At 40.2% G+C, this 26,530-nt stretch overlaps 1 long non-coding RNA gene across 1 annotated transcript in view; it reads right to left on the bottom strand.

Annotated features, from left to right (window-relative positions):
* LOC114675615 (uncharacterized) overlaps positions 1–26,530 on the bottom strand; it is a 40,619-nt gene that overhangs the window by 13,323 nt on the left and 766 nt on the right. The window contains exons 2-3 of the long non-coding RNA XR_013410763.1: positions 24,399–24,585; positions 10,607–10,806 (exon numbers count right to left, since the gene is read on the bottom strand). This is a non-coding gene — a long non-coding RNA (uncharacterized LOC114675615). The remainder of the gene's footprint in view (positions 1–10,606; positions 10,807–24,398; positions 24,586–26,530) is intronic.

The raw sequence follows: 26,530 nt of genomic DNA, 5'->3' as shown, positions 1-26,530 counted from the left end.
ACACTGAAAAGGTACTTGACAACATCCAGCATCGTTTTATGATTAAAACGCTCAGCAAAATTGGCACACAAACCCACAGCCAACATAATACTGAATGAGAAAAAGTTGAAAGCATTCACTCTCAGCAGGGGAACAAGACAAGGAAGGCCACTGGTTCTCACCACTTTTATTCAACAGATTTGGCTGAAAGTCCTAGCCAAATCAATCAAACAAGGGAAATAAATAAAGGGCATCCAAAGCGGTAAAGAGGAAGTAAAACTGTCGCTGTTTGCAATTGATATAATCGTATACCTAGAAGACCCTAAAGACTCCAAAAAGCTGCTAGAACAGATAAATAAATTCAGCAAAGTTTCAGTATACAAAATTAATGTGCACAAATCAGTAGCTCTGCTATACACCAACAGTGACCAAGCAGAGAATCAAATCAAGAACTGAACCCCTTTTACACCAGCAGTTATAAGTGAGAGTTAAGCTATGAGGATGCAAAGGCATAAGAATGATAAAATAGACTTGGGGAAAGGGGTGGGAAGGGGGTGAGGGATAAAAGACTACAAATTGAGTTCATTGTATACTGCTCGGGTGATGGGTGCACCAAAATCTCACAAATCACCACTAGAGAACTTATGTAATTAAATACCAAATCCCCAAAAACCTTCGGAAAGGAAAGATTTTAAAATAAAATAAAATAATAAAAAATTTAAAAACATAGTTCCTACAAAATGCTTCTCAAATGAAAAAAAAAAAAAAAAAGTCCCCGAAGGTCATATACCGGAAACTCTGTTATGTTACCTCTTAATGCATATATATCAGCCCAGTTGCTCAGTATCTGACAACTTTTCCGGAAGCTGCTGATCACCTGTTGCAGGTGTATTCTATCTATTGTGAGACTGTATCTCCCTGGCACTACCTGCAACCAATTACTACTTTAGAGAGACGGTTAACAACCACCTGACTTGACCATCACCTGGTGATGTTCACTTGACATTTCTAGTATGTGGAGGTGGAAAGATCTCTCCTGCCCTGCTCACATCTGACCAGCTATCTACTGTTAACACTTTCAGATTTTTTTTCTTTTTCTTTTCTTTTTCTTTTTTTCTTTTTCTTTTTTTTTTTTTGAGACAGTCTTGCTCTGTCACCTACCCTGGAGTGCAGTGGCGTGATCTCAACTCACTGCAAACTCCATCTCCCAGGTTCACACCATTCTCCTGCCTCAGCCTCCCAAGCAGATGGGATTACAGGCACCCGCCACCATGCCCGGCTAATTTTTTGTATTTTTAGTAGAGATGGGGTTTCACTGTGTTACCCAGGATGGTTTTGATCTCCTGACCTCATGATCTGCCCACCTCGGCCTCCCAAAGTGCTGGGATTACAGGCATGAGCAACTGCACCTGGCCACAGATTTCTTATTATCAGATTTTAGGTAGGACAAACACCTGATATTTCTGGCATTTGATTTGTTTTTTTTTAACCAAAAGTGTCCTCCCAAATGAAATTAATAAGCCTTAACCAAGATTTTGGCTTAGCCAAGCATGCATGAGGCATCTTCAAAGAGATGAAGGAGCAACTCAAAAACTCAAAACTCACACAAATATCAAAACAATGCTGGTTCCCTCATCCAAAATTAAATCCAGGATGCAGCAGTAGAAGCATAAAATTTTTAAGTCTTCAGTGACAAGGCAAAGTGGCTTTTATTCTTATTTTCTCAGAGGATCTAAGGCAACCAGTTTGAGTTTACAAAAAAAAAAAAATTAGCTTTGTTTTAAGTCAGATTATTGCTCTGTAATTTAGTCAAAAGAAATTTTAAGGCTAGCCGTAACACTATTAGTTGTCTTTCTTTGAAATTCAATCCTCTGATCAACCGTTTGGCATAAGAGTGCTCTAAAATATATTTTTTAAATTAGAAGTCCCAATTTAAAGAATCCATCTTCTGGCCATGGACTATTAGAATTTCCAGTGGTGTATTGATTTTAAGTGACTCGATCCAACAGCTTCTTCAGTGAAAAACCAATCCCAATGATCTTTTCCCCAACCCAACAGAATAAAATATGTACTCTAAGGAATAGGCTTAGGAAAGCAAAAGACTCGTGTTGCCACTGCCCTATCTAAGCAAAAAGACTTGGGATGACAAAAGTCCAAGATGGATGGGATTTCTTATGACAAGCCCTCCCGGGAGCTTAACACATTTGGAAAACAAAAGAAAAAGTAAAAAACCTCAGGTTCTCAGCCATGTTAAGGCTGGTCACCTAATAATGACTCAAAAATGTTTCCTCCCCCTGATAGCGGAGATCAAGAGTGAGTGCTCTGACATGGTCACAAATCACAACCTCAATGACATATGACAACATGAGAAAACTTTATCCAGTACCTCCGTTTATGAACAACACTAAAGGAAAGAGATAAAAGAAAAGACTATTTCTGGTAGGAAATGGATTAAACAATCAAAATATTCACACCCCAACATCACTAAAAAGTACACAAGAATTACTACACTAGGACTAGTACAACACAAATCTTCTCCCATTAATAAAAATTTGGTGGAGGAAACAGTGATTTTTACCATCCAATTGGAAAGAATGCACAGAGAGAAGCCAGGAAACTTGAGATTAATACATTTTTATACTTTAGCTGACTTACTATTTTTCTGCATTTCTGCACATCCAAAACAAGGTTATGGCAGTAAATCAGGTTTCAGTGGTAATACAGGTCATGGAAGAAAGAAAAGAAGTTCACTTAGCAAAGCTGGTCTTGTGTCAGTGAAACGTTGCTGGTAGCAGCCCTCAGAGAAAAATCAAGGCTAAATGTTTTATCTTCAAGGTATCAGATTCAGTCCACTTCTCCCAGATCCAGATAAGGGACGACATGCCTGCATTAATAATGATTCTCTATGATATACTTTTTCTCCCCAAAAGGCAACTGTGCAGGGACACTTCTATTTGCTGGCCCTCTGACAGACACGTCAAAATTTGTCAAAGAACTATGCCGTGGGTTAAAAATATTTTTATTTTCTTCAACTAACAGGTGTTTCTAGAGGTGGAATTGGATGTTCTGCAGTTACAGAACTTTAGCCAATGTCAAGGCTTGCTTCACCATAATTTAGAGCTCCTGTTAGATTTGGACTTGACCAAGTGAAAGGGTTTTGGACATTAGACAGGGTGAAGAGTTGGCCAAATCCAAAGGAAGAATTATTTAAAAACACACACACACACAAATAGTGATTGCACTATTTACATACTATTGAAAACTCTAAGCATAAGGAGAAGTTACAATGAAGTAGTAATAAGTCTTACCTTGCAGCTACCACATTCTAAAACAAAACCACAAACCAGCTCCTTAGTTGAGCAGGGACCAAGCTACAGTGTGCTCTCCATTGTCACAGGAGCAGGAAACTCCTGTTCCTTCTTGGAAGTGAGCAAAGCTCCATGAGGAGAGGAGTTCCATGAAAAAACAAAACTCAGATCTCAAACAAAAAAAAAAATCTGAGAAAGCAGGGACCTCAAGAGAAAGTAGGAGTCAATTCTCAGAAAGTCACATGATTGGTCAAAACTAAAGCTCTATAATTGGTACTGAGCATGAACAAAAAAAGAAGCCCTGCAGGTCAAAGGTTCTAAACTCCATTAACAGAACCCCTTCATGGTTGGCAAAATGTTAACCAAATTGAGTGCCTGATTCAAGTTTCTGAATCAATTGAGGTTTATTTGACCAGAGCCTGAGGGCATGCCCTAGAAAAACACAAGTTGTAGAAACCCTCTGTGGCTTGTTATGTCTTTGAGGAGGTTTTCAGGAGGTCTGGCATTTATACATCATCTTAAAGGGGAAGGCAGGTAGGAAGAGACAAGTAGGGGGAAGAATATTGGGTCTCATCTTGTCTTTATTCTCTGTACATAGAAAAAAAAAGTATTATCAGTGTAAAGTCTAACAGACTCTAGTTTTAGGAGCTAGACTTAGATTGCACACTTAAAGTTACAATTGATGTGACCTTGCTTTATGAGAGAATATACACGTTAAGATGAAAACGAAGAGGAAAAAATCTGCTATGCACTGGAGACCTTTATGTTTGCACCTCATATAATGCTCCCAATGACGCTTTAATTAGTTACTATTATCCATCTATCCCAAAACATCAATGAACTTCTTCCTTATCTCAGAGCCCATTAAAGGCAGAAGCAGGACTCAGACTCACATATCTAAATCTAAAACTCATGCTTCCAGCAAAAGAAACTATCAACCGAGGGAACAGACAAGATAAGAAATCAGATAAAATATTTAGAAACTATGCATTTGACAAAGGTCTGATACCCAGAATCTATACGAAACTTAAATAAATTTACACAAGAAAAAACCATTAAAAAGTGGGCAAAGGACATGGAGAGACACTTTTTAAAAGAAGTTTTACATGTGGCCTACAGCACATGAAACAGCTCAATATCACTGATCATTACAGAAATATAAATCAAACCACAACCAGACACCATTTCACACCAATCAGAATGGCTAGTTTCAAAAAATAAAAAGATAACCTGCTGGCAAAGTTGCAGAAAAAAAGGGAATGCTTATACACTGTTGGTGGCAGTGTCAATTAGTTCAATCATTGTGGAAAGCAGTGTGATAATTCCTCAAAGAGCTAAAAGCAGAACTACCACTTGACCCTGCAATCTCATTACAGGTTATATACCCAGAGGAATACAAATCATTCTACCATAAAGACACAAGCACACAAATTTTCATTGCAGCACTATTTGCTACAGAAAAGACATGGAATCAACCTATCCATTAAAAAAAAATTGTGATCTTGTCTATTGCAGGAACATAAATGATGCTAGAGAATAATATCCTTAGCAAACTAATGCAGGAACCAGAAAATGAAATATTGCATGTGTAAGTGGGCACTAAATAAAGAGAATACATGGACGCGATGGGAACGACACACACCAGGACCTACTTGAGGGTGGAGGGTGGGAGGCAAAACAACAGAAGAAAAAATAATTATTGAGTATTAGCCTTAGTACCTAATTGATGATATAATCTGGACATCAAATCCCCGTGACATGGGTTTACCTACATAAAAGACCTACAGGTGTACCCTTGAAACTACAACAAGCATTTTTTTTAACAACCACAATGAATTTCAAACATCAACAATTTAATCTCTAATCCTTCTCCATTCAAAATTTTAAAATTTGTTTTAAAAAGGAAACTTTTAATGAGCAGAATAAATTAGCTTCTTTTTTCTAAAATAATAATAAAATATAACTCGCATTTCACTCTGCACAATTGTACCTACCAGAATTCAAAGAAAGGAAAGTTGGTTGCATCTAACAGAAATAACCATACAGACGTCATTGAAGAGATGGGGTCTGAAATGGGCCTTAGGACAAAAAACAATTAAGGAGGTTGAGTGCCTGAGTCGGACCGGCAGACCCTGAAACAGCGACGGATGAACAAATATACTCAGACACAAATATCCCACGAAAGATGGGGCTGGGCTGCCTAGCCACTCACACATGCCAAGAAAGTTCCAGAAAAGAGTTAGCAGCAGTGGTCCCAATCAGCCAGCTAAGTTTGCATTTATTTAGTACAGATTAAATTACAAGCATCTTGAGTAAACATCACTACAGGGTAATTGACATTACCAACCTCCCAAGTAAAGAGCAATCAGGAACCTGCAGATAATCAAAGGGTGTTCTTAAGACCACCTGAGTAAACTCCTCTACAATCCTATGTATCTACACCTTTTAAGAGAATTCAGCTGCCTTCAGCCAACTCATTTACTGAAGCTATGCAAACCCCCCGGCCTTCCAAAAAGGTTTGTGACTATTTCCTATAACTATCTTTATAATTTTTCCTCTAAAATCTTTTCCGCCACCCTGACTAAACTCCCACATCTCTACCTTTTCTGTTTCTCGTATCTGTCTTAAAAAAAAAGAAAGAAAGGAAGAAAGAAAGAAAGAAAGAAAGAAAGAAAGAAAGAAAGAAAGAAAGAAAGAAAGAAAGATTTCTTCCTACTTGTTCCCAAAGCTCTATGTCTAGCTTACCTTCTTTCCGGAACCATGGGTTAAGTGATACAATTTGCATTAGGTCCCTTAATCGAGCCTGCAAAACCGAGGCTCCAGTGGCTTTAAGCAGTTGTTTGAATACTTTTAGATACTGCTCCTATTGTGCTGATAACTGTTGTCCCGTGATAAAACTCTACCCTGAACAACCCCTCAAAATTGGAGATGCTAAGTAGGCACCGATGACCAACTGACTTACTGACTTATTGACTTACTGGTTTACCAACTGCAGAGCCTTCACCTTAGTTTTCGAAGGTTCTGCCGTGATTATTTGCAGCTATACCTCAGGCCTGAGGACCAACTGTGTGGGTCCAACTGGCAGACACTGACCCAGCAATGGATGAACAAATACACTCAGACACTAATATCCAGTGAAAGAGCAGGCTAGGTGGCCAAGCCCCTCCCAGACAACTAGAAGCATTTGGTAAAGAGTTAGCAGCAGGGGTCCTGATCAGCCAGTGAAGTTTGCATTTATTTAATACAGATTAAATGACAAATGTCTTGAGTAAACACCACTAGAAGGTAATTGACATTGCTGACCTCCCCCAGAGTAGTTCCCTCAGCATAAGATTAAATGTTGGTTTTAGGATGGCCTGAGTAAACAAGATATTTAGATAAACTCCTCTACATTCCTGTATATCTATGCCCTAAGCTTTTAAGATAATTCAGCTGCCTTCAGCCAAACCTTTTACAGAAGCTATGCAAACCCCCAGACTTCCAAGAAGGTTTGTGACTATTTCCTATAAATAACTTTATAAATTTTCTTCTAAAACATTTCCCACCACCTTGACTGAAGTCCCACAGTTGAGAAGACAGGGAAGGGCATCAGACAAGCAGGAAAAAATTAGAACAAGTTAGGCCATAAGAAATTAAAATGTTGATCAGGTCTTTCAACACAGATTTAAAAAAAGGGAGATTAGGGCCATGCTATGAGGACACTGAATGGCAGCCTACGTAATGAGAACTTCATCCTACAGATAAGAGAAGTCACTGGAAAACTTTGAGAAGGTCACAAACATGACAAACTGCATTTCCAGGAAGATTACTCTGACCAGTATTAGGCAAGATAAGTTGGGAAATGATCTTCAACTTTGGAAACTTAATAGAAATATCTAAAAGATCTATATTTCTTTTCTTTTCATGTTAAATTTTGAAATCATTTCAGACTTTCTAAAATGTTCCAAAAATAGGCAAAGTCCTCATATGCTTTTCATTCAACTTCCCCAAATATTAACATTAAAGATATGCACCTAATAATCAAAATCAATAAATGATTATTAACACTGTAAAATGAAAGCCTGTACAGACCTTATCCAAATCCCCTCTATCTTCTGACTAATGTCCTTTTTCTGGACCAGAATCCAATCTACTATCACATATTGCTCTTTGTTGTACTGTTCTCTCAGTCTCCTTTAATCTGGGAAAGTTAGGATTTACCTTTAAGAGCTTCACATTTTTGAAAAGCATTGGTTACTTATTTTGTAGAATGAACCTCAGTTTGGACTTTGCTGTTACTTTATCATGATTAAACTCAGGTTATACACTTTGTACAAGAACACTACAGGGATGATGCTGCACCTTCTCCATCCATTATATTACAAGGCCCTAAGATGTCATTAACACTGACTACTGGGGATGTTAACTTTGATCACTGGGCTAAAGTTCCTTCACTGCAAAATGACCCTTTTCCTTGAAACTATTTTTAAACAACCAATCCCTGGGCCACACTACACATCAGCCAAATTAGATACACTGAGGGATGGTACAGGTATTGGTAGGCTTTAAATGCCCTACAATTGACTCTAATCAGTATCCAGAAACGCAAAAACATGGTTTAGACAGTGAAGATTAGAATCCTGAAAATCAGCTAGGAGACCATTCCTAAAGCTTCTCTTAAAATATATATATATATATATAATTCTAAACAAAAGACAATACATCTGGATTTTGGCATGGACATATGGTAGAGAAATAGAGGAAAAACAGAAATCACCTAATGGGGAAAGAGGTGAGTAGACTGCGGTCCAAATTAAAAAAAAAAAAAAAAAAGGCAGAATCAGGTGTCATGACACTTGCTTGTAATTCCAACATTTTGGGAGGGAAAGTAGGCAGATCACTTGAGCCCAGAAGTTTGAAACCAGCCTGGGGTTTCACCAGCCTGGGTGAAACACCATCTCTACAGAAACAAACACAAAAAATTAGCTAGGCATGGTGGCACATGCCTGTGATTCCAGCTACTCAGGAGGCTGAGGCAGGAGGATCACTTGAGCTCACAAGTTTGAGGCTGCCATCAATTATGATCTCACCACTGCACTTCAGCCTGGGTAAGAGAGTGAGACACTCTCTTTAAAAAAAAAAAAAAAAGGTAAAAATAATGTTCTAAGGTCAGATCTAGTACAAAAACTGCATCTTATTCTGTGATGTTTAGATGCTATAATTAAAACAGAACATGGAGGTGTTTCCGTAAGAATAGCTGAAAGAGTCTATACTTTTTATGCAGCTGCATCATCTTCTGTTGTGTAGATATAAGGTAGCCTGTTTAATTAGCATTGTGCCGGTGAAAGTCTAGGTTGTTCCCAATATTTTGCTGTTAAACAAACAATACAGTGAATAACCCTGATTATGTGTCATTTTTCATGACCGAGACTGTGATAAATTTTTCCCAGTAAAGTTTGGGAGGCAAAAATATATGTATTTTTAAATTTTGACATGCACTAAGAAAGTTTACTCTACAAGGTTTGTACATATTTTTATGTTCCAAGAAAAGTAGGGGAGGGTAATATCACCTCAGTTGCTCTCACAGAAAGCTCCTGAGTGACAGGACCTTTAGGGACAGAGGCACAAGGCCATATCCCTGGTGCCCAAACAGGGCAGGGGACTCTGGATCCTGGGAAGCTCCAGGAAATGTGAGGGTGCCCTCTAGAGGACACCCTGCTAAGGATCAGAAAGGGGCCAAGGAAGTTGAGAAATTACAGCAGCTCTTAAACTAAGGGAAAGTTCAAGCCGAGGACATTAACGTTCAAGGAGTAAGCTGAGGTGAGAAAGGGGTAGAGACTGATGGAAGGAGAAGGTAAAAAGCTCCAGGGAAGCTAGGGGAGGCACATCAGGGCTCTCCACTCCTCCTCAGCATTGAACTTTGTAGTGGTCATGCTGGTGGGGCTCTGTGAGCTCTAGAATGTTCAGCACTATCTGGGGACTCTACCCACTCAAGGCCAGCAGGACTCCCTCCCCCAGCTCTGACAACCAGCAATGTCTCCAGACTTTGCCAAATGCTTTTCCCAGTGAAAAAACTGCCCCTGGCAGAAGCATTAATCTTCACTAATCTATAAAAGCAAATCACCACTAAAATCCATCACCTCTTGGTAGAAGAATTACAAGTGTGAGACAGGTAAAATGGAGGTCTTCAATAGCTACTGAAATGACCTTTACTTAATCAGCAATTTGATGTCCCAGAAGGCATGTTTAGGGATAATGCCACTTGGCGGCCTGTACCTCACAGCAGAAAGGATATGGGTTTTCCAAGGGTCTGTAACCATGAACCGGAAAGGTCTGGAACTGAGAAAGGTAATGACACCCACTGGGTTACTTTAAAAAGTGGGATGTAGGGAATTCTGTAGATATTGGGAGAAAAAAATACACAATGTAACCCCAACCCCATTCTGATTCTCTCACCATCTTAGGGCCATCTTGGCTATCTATGAATGGTAGCATTTAGGTTCCTGGCCTGTACACTGTCTGGCTCAGGGACCTCAAATGTTCTCTTATTGTGGAGAAAGAAGACGTTTTGATCATTCTCATCCTTCACTCATTCACCTCTCACACCTGTCGACCTCTCAAACCTCTTGCCACTCCTGGATTTCATTCTCAATATTCTGAGCTCCATTTCTGTCCCTCATCAATTCCAACATGTGGTGGGTCCAGATGGTGGCTTCTACCCATGATTTTGTAAAAAAAAAAAAAAAAAAAAAAAAAAAAAAAGACTTTCAAAATTACTTTGCCTGACACCTCCTTAAACTGACCTTCACCTGCAGCCCCATGATCATACCAGCAGCATTTGGACATGTTTTCTGGTAGCCAGATGCTTTCCATCTCTCATTAGGAAATGTGACTCTCTCCACCCTGCATAAAGATTTCCCAGTAGAAATGAACACAGAGACACTGCCCGTGTGTTCCCAAAGAAAATGGTCTCTATAAGAATATGTGAAAACTGCAATTATAGAACGGACAACCTAAAACATACATTATGTAGATGATTCTCACCATTCCTTTAAGAGATACATTGTAAAACATGACATTAATAATTATTCGAGAAGAAAAAAGCATGTATACTCTTTTCTTAAATTAATTTTAATAAGGTGGTTCCTCCCATGTGCCAAGGCTAGGCCTCTGAACAAAATTCTCCATCTGCAGTGCCAATGCCTGAGAGGATGACATGGACTTAGGCCTGATATGCAGCCATTACTGTCTATCCTGCCCCTGATGCAGGACAGTACCAGCCCAGGGCCCAAATCTGCTGAAGAGCTGAGAGAGAAAATGGAATCTCCAAAGCCTCTTACCTTTTTCCAACCCACGGCAATGGGTACCAGTGTAGTCCATTTGCCCCTGAGGACACCCACCTGCTGGTCTTTGGCTTCTAAGAGTCAGACCTCCCTGGCTTCTCTGGGTCTCAGCTGCTTTCACTCTGCTGAGTCTTGCTCTTTCACATGGGGGTCACTCCCCTGCCAGGCATGCCTTCCAGCTCCAGCTGACAGGTCAGCTAAACCAGAACCAAGAGAATGAACAAAGATTTCAATATCTAGTACATCTAGCTGAGATGCAATCTGTACAAAAAAATAAAGAGGTAAAGATGCACACTCCTTCCCTGACAACATTGTGTCCCAAAGCCATGTCTTCTGTGCCCCTCATGAAGGAGCTCACTGTCCCTCACCACATGGGTAAGTGCTTCCAGGGTCTCTCAATTCCTCAAAGGGAGGCAACACACATTTTAACACAGTACCTCAGCAATGGAAGTGGTGATAATTTACCTACTTTGATAAAGTTCCTGAAAAGATCCCTAGACTGCAAAATTCCCCTTTGAAAGAAGACAGAAACGGCTTTCCAACTGCACAACATTGGCCTCCCTGCTTTTAAAAAAGTACCCTTGAAAGAGCCAAAACAATTTTGCCAAAAAAAATGCAGAAATTGAACTTTCTTATTTCATATCTCACAAAACATTACAACTATTAAAAACAGAGGCTGCTGGCATAAGAATACAAATAGGGGTCAAAAGGATAGAATTGAGAGTCCAGAAATAAACACTCACCCTTATAGTTCATTGCTCTTGCATAAGGGTGTCAAGATAATTTAATGGAGGAACAGTCATCCTCTCAAATAATGGTGCAGAAACAACTAGGTAAAAACATGCAAAACAATAAACTTAGAGAACTATACTTCCAACCGTATCAAACAATTATCTGAAAATGGATCAGTGAGTTAATTATAAGATCTATAACCATAAAAACATCTTAGAAAAAGACATGGGGTAAAATTTAATGACCTCAAATGTGCCATGGATTCTCAGGTATGACCCAAATGCATGAGAAACAAAAAGGAAAAATAGATAAATTGAGCTAAAGATGCAAGCCTTTTGTGCATCAAAGGATATTATCAAGAAAATAAAAAGACCAAACACAGAATGACACATAATAGTTGCAAATCACGTAGACAATGGTTTCATGCCCAGAATATATAAAGAACTGCTCCAAATCGACAACAAAAAGACAAACTACCCAATTTACATAAATGGGCAAAGAACTCAAATAGACATTTCTTCAAAGAAGATATGCAAATCATCAAGAGACACCTGAAAAGAAACTCAACGTCATTAGTCATTAGGAAAATACAAAGTCAAAACTACAAGGAGATATCACACTACACCTACAAATATGGCTACTATTCTTTTCACATGTTAAATAACAAGTGAAAGCCTTATGTAGAATTTGGAATCCTCATACATTGCTGGTGAGGTTATAAAAAGGTACAGCCACTAGGAGAAACAGTTGTGCTGTTCCTCAAGAAGCTAATCATAGAATTCTCATATGAAACAGCATCCATTCCTAGGTATATATCCAAAGAATTGAATCCAGGGACTCAAACAGGTACTCGCATGGGAATGTTGATTGCAGCATTACTCACAAAAGATAAAATATGAAAACAATCCAAGTGTTCATCAACATATGAATAAACAAATGTGGTCACACATACAACAGAATGTTAATCTGTCTTAAAGAGGAATGAAGCTCTGACATCCGCTGGAACATGCATGGTTTTTGGAAAATTATATTAAGTGAAATATGTCAGAAACAAAATAACAAATATGTATAATTCCATTTATATGAAACACCAAGAATAGGCAAATTCATAGAGAGATAGTAGAGATGATCAAGGTCTAGGGTGGAAAATATAGGGAGTTATTATTGTTTAAAAGATGCAAAGCTTCAGTTTAAAATGATAAAAATTTTCTAGGAAAAATAGTGGTGATGGTAACTGAACACCGTGTATGTGGTTATTTCCACTTGATTGCACATTTTAAAGTGGTTATGTTTGTATTTTAGTAGAGACAGGGTTTCACCATGTTGGCCAGGATGGTCTCGGGCTCCTGGCCTCGTTATCCACCCGCCTTGGCCTCCCAAAGTGCTGGGATTACAGGCGTAAGCCACTGCACCCAGCCAACTGTGTATTCTTTATAACAGAGGCATATAAATTTAAAGGTGCTGGTTCTCTTGGGGCTGCCAGTAATATATCACCCATAAAATGAATAATCTTGCTATTAGAAAATTCTTTTCTACTGGGAACTAAAGCCTGATCTACATGTTACTGATACATGATAGTACTATTCAGCATTCCCTGAGGAAGCACTTCCCAACGAAATCAGGAAGTTGGCCTTTCATTATTAATAGCTGGTAATGTAAACGCAAATTTTTCTCTGTTCTGTTCTGTGAGAGGAATAGAATAAAAACAGTCCTTTAAGTCAATCACAATTACAGGACAATCTTGAGCAATCGCCACGGGGAAAGGGGTCCCGTAGGCTGTAGATTAGCGTTAATAGCAGGGAAGTCATGCAAAAGTTTCCATTTGCCAAACTTTTGGGAATGAGGAAATGGCCGAATTCCAAGGACTGTTAGATGGTTCTATATGGCCGGATTTTAATTGTTCCTCAAATAATTCATGGGCTCTTTGTAATTTCTCTCCCTTCAGAGGTCACTGTTCTACCCAACTAAGATTTTGAGAGAGCCACATCAGGGGCAGTGGAGGTAAAACAGTGGCCATAATTATAATTTAAATGTAACTTAAATTTTAACAGAGAATTATAATTTGCGATATTCCTGGTATACAAGGAACACATGAAATTTTACCATGGGCCGCCCGTGGAGCCGGAGAGCAGCGACGCAGGTCCTGGTCAGCGGTCCCACTGCGCTTGCATAGGCACCTCTTTTTGTCTGCATGCCTCCCTCCTCCTACCGCTGGGCAGAGGCTGCTGGCCTGGAGGACCCTGTCAGATTGGGCACTGCTGGCTTTTTTCCCGCTGAGCCTTTCCTAACGCACAGCGCCTGCTTGGCTGCACAGCTTCGGTTTCTAATGCCTTTTCTTATCTCTTTATAAACATACACCTGACTGCCTTATTGATTTTGCATCACTGGGCAGGCTAAAAGCTCCCCTTCAAATGTCGCTTGCTTAAGAAAGGGTCCCATAGCTGTAGTGTATGCCTTGTCTTTTTTCTTATTTATTGGAGGAGGGTGCTCAGGCAAAACCTCCCTTTCCTCTTTGTTATTTTTGCCAGGTGATATTGGGGCTAAGGAACTCAGGGGTGGTAAAGTAGGTGACGGTTCTTTCTCCTTCCCCTTTTTAGGCTCTTCTGTGTATAATGGGAGCAGAGTCGCCCTCACTAAAGCCCATAGCATTAAAGATTATACTGGGACCCATTGCTCTTGTGCATGAGGCCAGGAGATTTAGACCATCCTGGCTAACATGGTGAAACCCTGTCTCTACTAAAAATACAAAAAAATTAGCCAGGCGTGGTGGCAGGCGCCTGTAGTCTCAGCTACTCAGGGGGCTGAGGCAGGAGAATGGTGTGAACCCAGGAGAGGGAGATTGCAGTGAGCTGAGATCGTGCCACTGCACTCTAGCCTGGATGACAGAGTAAGACTCTGTCTCTAAAAAAGAATAATTTTAAAAAACAGAAAAAAACAAACAACAGCAAAACAAAAAACAACAACAACAACAGAAATTTTTCTTCCCTCTTGTTCCCAAAGCTCTATGTCTAGCTTACCTTCTTTCAGGAACCATGGGTTAAATGATACAATTTGCATTAGGTCCCTTAATTGATCCTGCAAAACTGAGGCTCCAGTGACTTTAAGCAGCTGTTTGAATACTTTTTGAATACTGCTTCTGCTATGCTGATAACTGTTGTCCCCTGATAAAAACCCTACCCTGAACAATTCCCTCGAAATTGGAGATCCCAAGCAGGCACTGATGACCTACTGACTTACTGACTTATCGACTTACTGGCTTACCAACTGCACAGTCTTCACCTTCTTTGTCAAGGGTTCTGTCGTGATTATTTGCAGCTATACCTCAGACCTGGGAAGCAACATGCCAGGTCCTCACACGGGACACCAACTGTCTGGGTCCAACCGGCAGACTCTGACCCAGCAATGGATGAACAAATACATTCAGACACAATTATCCAGTGAAAGAGCAGGCTAGGTGGCCAAGTCACTCACGGATACCTAGAAAGGTCCGGTAAAGAGTTAACAGCAGAGGCCCTGATCAGCCAGTGAAGTTTGCATTTATTTAGTACAGATTAAATGACAAATGTCTTGAGTAAACACCACTAGAAGGTAACTGACATTGCAGACCTCCCAGAAAATAGTTTCCCTGCGCATAAGATTAAATGTTGGTTTTAGGATGGCCTGAGTAAACAAGATATTTAGATAAACTCCTCTACATTCCTGTGTATCTATGCCCTAAGCATTTAAGATAATTCAGCTGCCTTCAGCAAAACCTTTTACTGAAGCTATGTAAACTACCAGACTTCCAAGAAGGTTTGTGACTATTTCCTATAGCTATATTTATAATTTTTCTTCTAAAACATTTCCCACCACCTTGACTGAAGTCCCACAGTTGAGAAGACAGGGAAAGGCATCATTAAGCAAGAAAAAGTTAGAACAAGTTTGGCCATAAGAAAATAAAATGTTGGTCAGGTTTTTCAGTACAGATCAAAAAAAAAGGGAGATTAGGGCCATGCTATGAGGACACTGAATGGCAGCCTACGTAATGGGAACTTCATCCTACAGATAAGAGAAGTCACTGGAAAGCTTTGAGAAGGTCACAAACATGACAAACTGCATTTCCAGGAAGATTACTCTGACCAGTATTAGGCAAGATAAGTTGGGAAATGATCTTCAACTTTGGAAACTTAATAGAAATATCTAAAAGATCTATATTTCTTTTCTTTTCTTTTCATGTTTAATTTTGAAACCATTTCAGACTTTCAAAAATGTTCCAAAATTAGGCGAAGTCCTCATATGCTTTTCATTCAACTTCCCCAAATATTAACTTTAAGATATGCACCTAATAATCAAAATCAATAAATGATCATTAACATTGTAAAATGAATGCCTGTAGCGACCTTATCCAAATCCCCTGTATGTTCTGACTAATGTTCTTCCTCTGGACCAGGATCCAATCTAGTATCACATATTGCTCTTCATTGTACTGTTCTCTCAGTCTCCTTTAATCTGGGAAAGTTAAGATTTATCTTTAAGTGCTTCACATTTTTGAAGAGTATTGGTTACTTATTTTGTAGAATGACCTTCAGTTTGGACTTCTCTAATATTTTCTCATGATTAAACACATGTTATACACTTTGTACAAGAACACCACAGGTATGATGCTGCACCTTCTCCATCCACTATATTAGAATGCCCTAAGATGTCGTTGTAGCAGTACAAGGGGCAGACAAAACTCCTCAGACACCGAGTTACAGAAGGAAGAGTTTTATTCAGCTGGGGACATCAGCAAGACTTCAGTCTCAAGAGCTGAGCTCCCTGAGTAACCAATTCCTGTCCCTTTTAAGGGCACACAACTCTAAGGGGGTACATGTGAGAGGGTGGTGATTGATTGAGCAAGCAGGGGGTATGTGACTGGGGCTGTTTACACCAGTAATTAGATCAGAACAAAACAAGATAGGGATTTTCACAGTGCATTTCTATACAATGTCTGTAATCTATAAGATAACAGAACCAATTAGGTCAGGGGTCGATCTTTAACTACCAGGCCCAGGGTGCGATACCAGGCTGTCTGCTTGTGGATTTCATTTCTGCCTTTTAGTTTTTACTTCTTCTTTCTTTGGAGGCAGAAGTTGGGCATAAGACAATATGAGGGGTGGTCTGCTCCCTTATTCCTCCCTTTTGAGACTCTCACTCATTTTATTAGTGGGAGTTCTCACTTTCATTTTCACTACCTATGTCTTCTTGCAAGACAGATCGATAATGATTTATATAGTATATTTGTGCTGAGGCATTTTGGTGAACTAAGGTAGCAATGAAGCTTTTTATCATTCAAAGAAGTACAGGTATCAAACAGGGGAGCAGTAGACAGGTACCTATTATTATTATAACTCCTATTATAAGAGTTTTAAATCCTCCTAGCACTGGGAACCATTTTCCAAACATGGCCCCAGGGTCAAATCCATGCCACACTTGCATGGGCATATGTGCCAGTTTTGTCATATCTCTAACTATGTCTTCAACTACTTGCCCTTGATTATCTATGTGTAGGCAGCAATTAGTAAGGTTAAATTTCCTGCAGATCTCTCCTTCAGTCGCTAGCAAGTAGTCCAGAACTAATCTATTTTGATAGATAGCATTTCTCATCAGAGTTTCTTGCCAGAACAGAATAGTCAAGGCTCTGCCGCTTATATTAGTGATTATTTCTAAGACAGCTTGTAACCATATGATTTTGTTGATTATGTAAATGGGGGTCCGGTATCCCCATGAGCTGTCTCGTGCCCAAGTAGCAGGCCCATAATATTGTGTGATTCTCTCAGGGGATCATTCATCATCTTTCCAATTTCCTATAGCTATGCTTCTCTTTCCACGGGAAGCATAGACAGGGAGGCCCAGGAGTTTGCCTGTTTTTATGGGCAGTAGGAAGAAAGATGGTTTAATTGTGCCAATAACACAACTATCTGCCCACTGGTCAGGTAATTTGGCATAAGCTCGATGCCCACATATCCAATACAATCTAGTGGGGGCTGTCCAGTCCCGGTGGGACTCCAGGTGGGTCCACATGGTTTGCAACTTTGGGAATTTGCTAAACGGATTCCTCTCTGTTTGATTTGAACTCCACCAAGTGACTGTTTTTGTGGTACCATGATACAGTTTCTGTCCCAGACAACTAAGTCGTCCTACAGGGTGAGTGAATTCTTTTCCTTCTCTAGCTATCCAATAATTGAGGATTTTAGGACTCAGAAATTATCAGGGTGATTCTTTTGAGCTGGAAATTCATCAGGAAATGGGTCTGTAGGCACCAATTCTTGGGCTTCCCATGGTCATTGATTTCCCATTACAGTTCCTCCACATACATAACATGAAGTGACATTCAGAGACTGGGCTACATGCCTTGGCTAATTGCAAAAACAAATTTCTTGTTTTTTTCTGGAATTTCTGGTACTGGTACATTTGGTTCATCATAGAAAATTTGAAACAGTGGCTCAGGAAAGTGTTTGTAAACTTCTTCTCGAACCAAGATATTTACTCGGGGATCCAGTCTGGCCCCGTCAATTCCTAAGGTCACACACTCCTCTTTTTTCCAGCAAGGATCAATAGTATTGGTTATTACTAGCTCTAACGGGTTACATTGTCCCTTAGTACAGGAAGGGCCATTTTTTCCTTTCTGAAGGTGGATTGGATCCTTTTCATCATTATTTTTTTCTTTTATCCAAGTGGCCTAAACGACACAAGACCAGAATTTACCTTTATTTCCACACAGTCCTAATTTATGACAGATGTACTTATTTTCTGCCATATAGCCTCTTTTCTAATTAAGACAACCACACCTTATTCCGAACTTATTACTATTAATGATAGCACAGGTATCAAATTTTAAGGTGACTTGTTTGGGCACCCTTTTTTTTCTTCTGTTTTGGCTAACACTTTACTCATATCGTTTAAGAGCCCCCACCAGTCCTCAGTCCTTAATCTAATTTTAAAAACTGTGGTCATGGGAGGTTCAGATGGGTCATAACACACATCAGGTTGGTCATTTCCTGGGCTACATACTTTGTATAGAATAACATTATACAAACAAGTTCTTTTTAGAGTTCCAGTACACTTACAATAAGTGTAAAATAATAGGACCTTAGCAACCTTTTGTCCTACCTCAGTGCTTTGATGTATACACTGGGAACAGCCCTCAGTCTGAGGAAAGTCAGTGGAAGTCTTTACTGTACAAGTCCAAATTTGAAGGAAAATGAGTACCGCGATGAGTTGTCTCATGCTTCAGCTGTGCGTGGACCAGTCAGCTTCTGGGTGTGACTGGAGCAGGGCTTGTCGTCTTCTTCAGAGTCACTTTGCAGGGGTTGGCGAAGCTGCTCCCGTCCACATACCACTTGCAGTCTTCTGATGCTTAAGGATGGTCTCAGAGTTTGGGCCTGCTAGAATAAACTGAGTCCAATACCTCTACACAGTTATGTTCAACTGGGCTCTCTGATACAGGGAACAAGGTGGTGGGGTTTAGGGTGTTGCAAACTTCAACAGATATGTGGAGATTTTCACATAGCAAGCTTTGGTACTTGGTTAATCTAGCATTTTTTAACCAATGATGTCCTTTGGTATTTGTTAAAGTTACCACAGCATGGGGGGCTTTATATTCCGGTTTTGCCTAAGGGTTAGTTTATCTGCTTCTTGTGCTAACAGGACCTTTGCTGCTAGGGCCCTTAGACCTGGGGGCCAGCCTTTGTTAACTCTGTCTAGTTGTTTTGAGAGATAGGCCACTGGCCTTGGCCAGGCCCCACAGTCTGGGTTAAAACTCCAACTGCCATTTTTTCTCTTTCTGACACCTAGAGTGTAAAGAGTTTTGTCAGGTCAGGTAGTATCAGGGCTGGGGCCAACATGAGTTTTTCTTTTAACTCTTGAAAAGCTCGTTGCTATTGGTTGTAATAGATGTAGTTTATCTAATCTACATTTTTATTAACTGTCACTTACTAAAATATTGACTCAAATTCTGCAGCTATTTGATTTCAAACTTTAAATTGATCTGGTATTCCTTGTAGGACTCCAATTGTGTCTAAATAGACATGAGAGTTGAAAGACCCATAAGGGGCTTCTCTCACTTTATGATGTCTTATTAGTATTATTTTTCCTTCTGGTTGATGAAATGCCAGGGTGAAAGGGATAGCCAATTGGACTAAAGTACAAGTGCCACTCCAGTTATTCAGCAGAGTGCCTAGTAAAGCTCCACCACAATACCACCACACATCCACTCAGGGATGAAAAAGGGCTGACTGATTGATAAGCTCTTGAAAATTCTTAAGCTCACTGCATCCTTTCAAGTCTCCAAGGAATGCTAAGTTTCCTCCTTGTCGTGAGAGACACGAAGTGAACTTAGTGCTGGGAGACAGAAGCTGGATGGCCCTCGGGGGCTGACCCACAGGGTCTTTGGGATATAGCAGAGAGAGCTGGGCATGACTTATTACTCCAGGCTGTAGAATCCTGGAAAAGAGCTATCAGGCAGCCTACGCCTAGTCAACTGGAGGACCACCTTAGTGGCAGGGGACAATCTGGGCCTCTGGCCTGCCATGTGCACAAGCATAACAATTGCTTTTGTTTAATGTGCAAATGGAATATTTGATCAATTTTAACCAGGCATTTGCATCTTGATATCCTGTCTTAATTGCTAAAGTTTGTTTTAAGTCTTTAACTTCTATGATCCTCCAGTAAAATGAATGTGTGGTTTTAGGGAAATTACAAAAACCAGTTGGGGCAGTCCATCCTTGCTCTTTAGTGGTCCACAGAACATTGGATCAACTATGGCATGAAAGCTGTACATCGGGGTGCAACACTCCTCGTTGGCACTGGGGTCTTTATCGAAATCTCCCTGGATTAAATGGTCCTAGTTTACTAATGTCTAGTCTGAGGGGAGTCAGGAGGGACAGAAGTACTTTTCTGAAGTAGAAAGCTGTCTTTGACTTGGCAAGTCCTCACAGGGTGTAACAAAGCAAGCATTAAATGCAATAGTTTGAGGTGAAATTGACTTGGTTATATTAATAACTAGATGGTCAGTAATAGAACAAGGAAAGAAGAAAGAGTAATGGAATAGATTAAAAGAGTTAAATTTTTCTTAGCTTTAGTTTTGTAGGGTTTTCATCAGGCCTCTGAGCCCAAGCCAAGCCATCGCATCCCCTGTGACTTGCACTTATAAGCCCAGATGGCCTGAAGTAACTGAAGAATCAATCACAAAAGAAGTGAAAATGTCCTGCCCTGCCTTAACTGGTGACATTCTACCACAAAAGAAGTGAAAATGTCCGGTCCTTGTCTTTAGTGATGACATTATCTTGTGAAATTCCTTTTCTTGGCTCATCCTGTCTCAAAAAGCTCCCCAAATGGGCACCTTGTGACTCCCACTCCTGCCCACCAGAGAACAACCCCCTTTGGTTGTAATTTTCCTTTACCTACCCATTTCACATAAAACAGCCCCACCCTTATCTCCCTTCGCTGACTCTCTTTTCAGACTCAGCCCGTCTGCACCCAGGTGAAATAAACAGCTTTATTGCTCACACAAAGCCTATTTGGTGGCCTCTTCACATGGACGGACGCGCATGACAGTTTTCCCCTGGGACTATGGCCCACGACTCTGGAGGGGTTGGCGCTTTCTTGACTCGGCTGTGGTGAATCCATCTTTTTTTTTTTTTTTTTTTTTTTTTTTTTTTTTTGCTGTATGAACAGCAGTCTTGGTGGTTAGCAGTACAAGGTAGGGTCCTTCCCAGGCTGGCTCAAGTTTTTTTTCTTTCCACCTTTCGATGAGAATGTGATCTTCAGGTTGGTGTTGGTTTACTGGAAATTCTAGTGGTGGTAGATGTGCTAAAAGACTTTTAGGTTGTTTTTTTTGTTTTTTGTGAGAAAGGAAAGTGGAAGATAAACCAAGTATATAATTTTTAAGAAATTGACCTTTCGTTTTAAATGTGGGGACCTTGGCAACGAACTTTATAGTCCTTAGTGCCTTTTTACTGAGAAATTTCCTTTGGAACCTATTTTTATTAGTTTTTAAACCAAAGAAAACCAAATACCATTTTACATTTAACAATGCTTCTTGTATAATTTTTACACCAGATAAGCTAAATTTTATCTTTATATTAGTGTGTTATTAATGTTAAACCTAATTTTAATAAAACCTTATAGACATATTTATTTACTTTTTATGTTTGACCATAAGGTAAGATTTTACAGACTCTTTTTAATCTTTTATAATTTTTGCTAAAGAGCAGGCTGATGCTTTAAGAAAAGCTGCTATGCTTTTACTTTAATGTCCAGTTCACAGAAAAACTGGATGATACTTCTTTAACTTTAGCTAATATGTTTACACAATGTTCTTTACAATTAACATTTTAAAACTTGCTTAAACTTTCAAAATAATAATTTTTAACTTTTTAATGTAGGTAAAAATGTACATTCTTATGCCTCCTTATAATCCTTTTACCAAAGATATATTTTGCTTTTCTTATATACCTTGCACATAAACTACTTTTTTTTTTTTTTTCAATAGTTTTACATTCAGGAGGTCTAGTTACTTTTAAATTGTACAATATTTTTGCATAAATTCTTTTTTCATACATTTTTTTTATAACCTTTCTTTCCAACCCCCTCCCCCACGACTTTTACCAGCAATTTCTTTTTTGACATGCCTTCATTTTCAGACTTATTACAAACATTTCTTTCTTTAAACAACCAGTTTATTTGAGGACAAGAATTTACCATATAACACTCTTTTTATATAAATTCCGCCCCCCCTTTTTTCTTTTTTTATCCGAAGATGATAACCTTTCTTTCCCAAAGTGAACCTTTTTTTTAATGTCTGTGGACTCGACTGTCTAAGGCCACAGATTAGAAGTTACTATAATACATGTCACACTGTTAACTTTTAGCAAACTTTACTTTTGTTGAAAACCTGGTACTTAAACTTTTGTTGAAAACCTGGTACCTGGGATTTTAATTATCCGTTGCTATTAATAACACCTTGTTTTGTCCAAATTAGAATTGCTATAATGGCTTTTAAAGGAACAGGGTACGCTTTTTTTTTAACTACTTATATATCTCTCTCTTTCTTTCTTTCTTTCTCTCATTGACTTCCCTTTTGCCTCTGTCTCTTCCTCTCTCTGCCTCTGTCTTTCTCTTTCTCTCTCTCCTTGACTCCTTTTTTGTCTGTCTCTTCCTCTCCATCTCTTCCTCTCTCTCTCGCTTTGCCTCTTTTCCTCTCTGTCTCTTTCCTTTCTCTCTCTCTGCTGGTCTTTCCTTGCCTCTGTCAGCCACTTATGCTGCTGTTCTCTCAACCACTGTGTGTTGGGGGCGGGGGATCTAAAACAAGCTGGTCTGGGTTCCCTGGCTTACAGGTTACCTTCTGCCATACCTTTGAAACAAGGGGCCTGTCCATGCTTCCTTCTAATGGCCGACCTACCTCTAATGCTGGCCAGTCTATCTTATACAAAGTTTTAAGTTTTTCTGGTGTCATAGTACTCCATAGTCTCCCATAAATCCTTTTTTTGAAATTTTTCAACATGGTTCCTAGTGCGGTGGGCTTACTTTGTGCCTCACCCATGTTTGCTCTAGACAAAACACCACGCTCACAACACATGCACACCACAAAACAAAAAACGGGTAAAAACAGCACACACACACTTTTGTAGTTTACACCAAACCAAAATCTGGGTATCCAGAAACCCAAGCCAGGTCAAAACCAAAACCAAAGTGTCAAGCAATCCAAGTCAAGTCAAAAACAAAAACCAAAGTGCCGATACAGGCACACCGTGGGTGATCAGGCCACGCTCCCACTCAAATGGAGTAGGCAAGTTCCCAAGACCAGTCCTGTCAAGCAATTCAAACCAAGTCAAAACCAAAACCAAAGTGCCAATAAAGGCACACCATGGGTGATCAGGCCACACTTCCACTCAAACGGAGTGGGCAAGTTTCAAAGACTAGTCTTACCAAGTTTCAGATGCTCAGACTCCAAGTCCCCATTCCTTCCCGGTGTTCAGCGACTGCGTTGATCCTGCTTGGGGGCCTGCCACACACTGCTCTGGCGAGGCGTCCCACAGGGGCAAATGCCTACCCGGGAGCCCTCTCAGGATCCGCGTGGATTGGGCTGGTCGGAGTCCTCCACAGGGATGTTCCACAGGGCAGGCTTAAGCCACCTAAGGAGCTGCCTACACCATCCACCATTCACCTCACTTCCCGGTCAGGGAACAAAGAAATGTAACAGGAGGAGCGGCAGACAAAACTCCTCAGACACGGATTTACAGAAGGAAGGGGTTTATTCGGCTGGGGGCATTGGCAAGACTTCAGTCTCAAGACCCTAGCTCCCCAAGGAACATAAAAAGGGCAATTCCTGTCCCTTTTACGGGCTCATAACTCTAAGGGGGTGCATGTGAGAGGGTCGTGATTGATTGAGCAAACAGAGGGTACATGACTGGGAGTTGTTTTCACCGGTAATTAGATCAGAATGAAACAAGATAGGGATTTTCACAGTACATTTCTATACAATGTCTGCAATCTATAAGATAACAGAACCAATTAGGTCAGGGGTCCATATTTAACTACCAGGCCCAGGGTGCGGAGCCGGGCTGTCTGCCTGTGGATTTCATTTCCGCCTTTTAGTTTTTACTTCTTTCTTTGGAGGCAGAAATTGGGCATAAGACAATATGAGGGGTGGTCTCCTACCTTATCGTTATTTCTGATTACTGGGGATGTTAACTTTGATCACTGGGCTAAAGTTCCTCCACTGCAAAATGACACTTTTCCTTGAAAGCATTTTTAAACAACCAATCCTTGGACGACACCGCACATCAGCCAAATCAGATACACTTGAGGGATGGTACAGGCATTGGTAGGCTTTAAACGCCCTATAAGTGACTGTAATCAGTATCCAGAATTGTAAACCTATGGCTTAGACAGTGAAGATTAGAATCCTGAAAATCAGCTAGGAGACCATTCCTAAGGCTTCTCTTTAAAAAAAATCTAATTCTAAACAAAAGCAAATACATGTGGATTTTGGCATGGACATATGGTAGAGAAATAGAGGAAAAATAGAAATCACCTGATGGGGAAAGAGATGAGTGAGTAGACTGCAGTCCAATTTGAAGAGAAAAAAAAAAAAGGCACAATCAGGTGTGATGACACTTGCTTGTAATTCCAGGATTTTGGGAGGGAAAGTGGGTAGATCACTTGAGCCCAGAAGTTGGAGACCAGCCTGGGATATCACCAGCCTGGGTGAAACCCCATCTCTAGAGAAACAAACACAAAAAATTAGCTAGGCATGGTGGCACGTGCCTGTGATTCCAGCTGCTCAGGAGGCTGAGACAAGAGTATTGCTTGAGTTCACAAGGTTGAGGCTACAGTCAATTATGATCTCGCCACTGCACTTCAACCTGGGTATGAGAGTGACACACTCTCTCTTTTAAAAAAAAAAAAAAAAACAGTAAAAATAATGTTCTAAGGTCACATCTAGTACAAAAACTGCACCTTGTTCTGTGATGTTTAGATGCCATACTTAAAATACAACATGGAGGTGTTTCCATATGAATAGCTGAAAGATTCTCTACTTTTAATGCAACTGCATCATATTCTATTGTGTAGATACAAGGTAATCTGTTTAGTAAGCATCGTGCTGGAAAAAGTATAGGTTGTTCCCAATATTTTGCTGTTAGACAAACAATACAGTGAATAACCCTGATTAGGCATCATTTTTCATGACTGGTAGTGTGATAAATTTTTCCCAGTAAAGGTTGGAAGGCAAAAATATATAATTTTAAAATTTTGACATGCATCGAGAAATTTTACTCTATAAGGTTTGTACATATTTTTATGTTCCAAGAAAAGTAAGGGAGGGTAATATCACCTCAGTTGCTCTCACACAAATGTCCTGAGTGACAGGACTTGTAGGGACACAGGCATACAGCCATATCCCTGGTGCCCACACAGGGCAGGGGCATCTGGATCCTGGGAAGCTCCAGGAAAGGTGAGAATCCCCTCTAGAGGACACCCTGCTGAGGATCAGAAAGGGGTTAAGGAAGTCCAGAGTTTACAGCAGTTCTTAAACTAAGGGAAAGTTCAAACGGAGGGCACAAAGGTTCAAGGAGGTGAGAAAGTGGTAGAGACTGATGGAAGGGGAAGGTAAAAAGCTCCAGGGAAGCTAGGGGAAGCACATCAGGGCTCTCCACTCAACTTCAGCATTGAACTTTGTAGTGGTCGTGCTGTTGGGGCTCTGTGAACTCTAGAATGTTCAGCACTATCTGGGGACTCTACCCCCTCAAGGCCAGCAGGACTCCCTCCCGCAGCTCTGACAACCAGCAATGTCTCCAGACTTTGCCAATTACTTTTCCGAACGCAAAAATTGCCCCTGGCAGATGCATTAATCTACACTAATCTATAAAAGCAAATCACCACTAAAATCCATCACCTCCTGGTAGAAGAATTACAAGTGTGAGAGAGGTAAAATGGAGGTCTTCAATATCTATTGAAATGACTTTTACTTAATCAGCAATTTGATGTCCCAGAAGGCATGTTTAGAGGTGATGTCGCATGGCTGCCTGTACCTCACAGCAGAAAGGGTGTGGGTTATCCAAGGGTCTGTAACCATGAACTGGAAATGTCTGTAACTGTGAAAGGGAATGACACACACTGGGTTATGTTAAAAAATTGATGTAGGGAATTCTGTAGATATTGGGAGAAAAAAATACACAATGTAAACCCAAACCCCATTCTGATTCTCTCACCATCTTAGGGCCATCTTGTCTGTCTTTGAATGGTAGCATAGGGATTTTTGTATATTTTCAAAACTGTATACTGTTGGATCATTTTTAAACTATGAATAAATCCCAAACTGGATCAAGTAACTGGACACTGCTGGAGTCTCACTTTTGACCAGGAGAGCTGACAACATCCTGCTCCCCCTGGCCTGGACACTGTCTGGCTCAGGGGACTAAATGCTCTCTAATTATGGAGAAAGAAGATGTTTTGAACATTCATCATTCACTCATTCACCTCTCACACCCGTTGACCTCTCAAACCTCTTCCCCACTCGTGGATTTCATTCTCAATTTACTGAGCTCCATTTCTGTCCCTCATCCATTTCAACATGTGGTGGGTCCAGGTGGGGGCTTCTGCCCATGGTTTTGTAAAAAACAAAAAAAACAAAAATAAAAATAAAAAAGACTTTCAAAACTGCTT

This window comes from Macaca mulatta, chromosome 19, assembly GCF_049350105.2.
Source record: "Macaca mulatta isolate MMU2019108-1 chromosome 19, T2T-MMU8v2.0, whole genome shotgun sequence".
Lineage (NCBI taxonomy): Eukaryota > Metazoa > Chordata > Mammalia > Primates > Cercopithecidae > Macaca > Macaca mulatta.
Note: the sequence above shows the minus strand (reverse complement) of the source record. Positions and strands in the feature narration are given on the sequence as shown.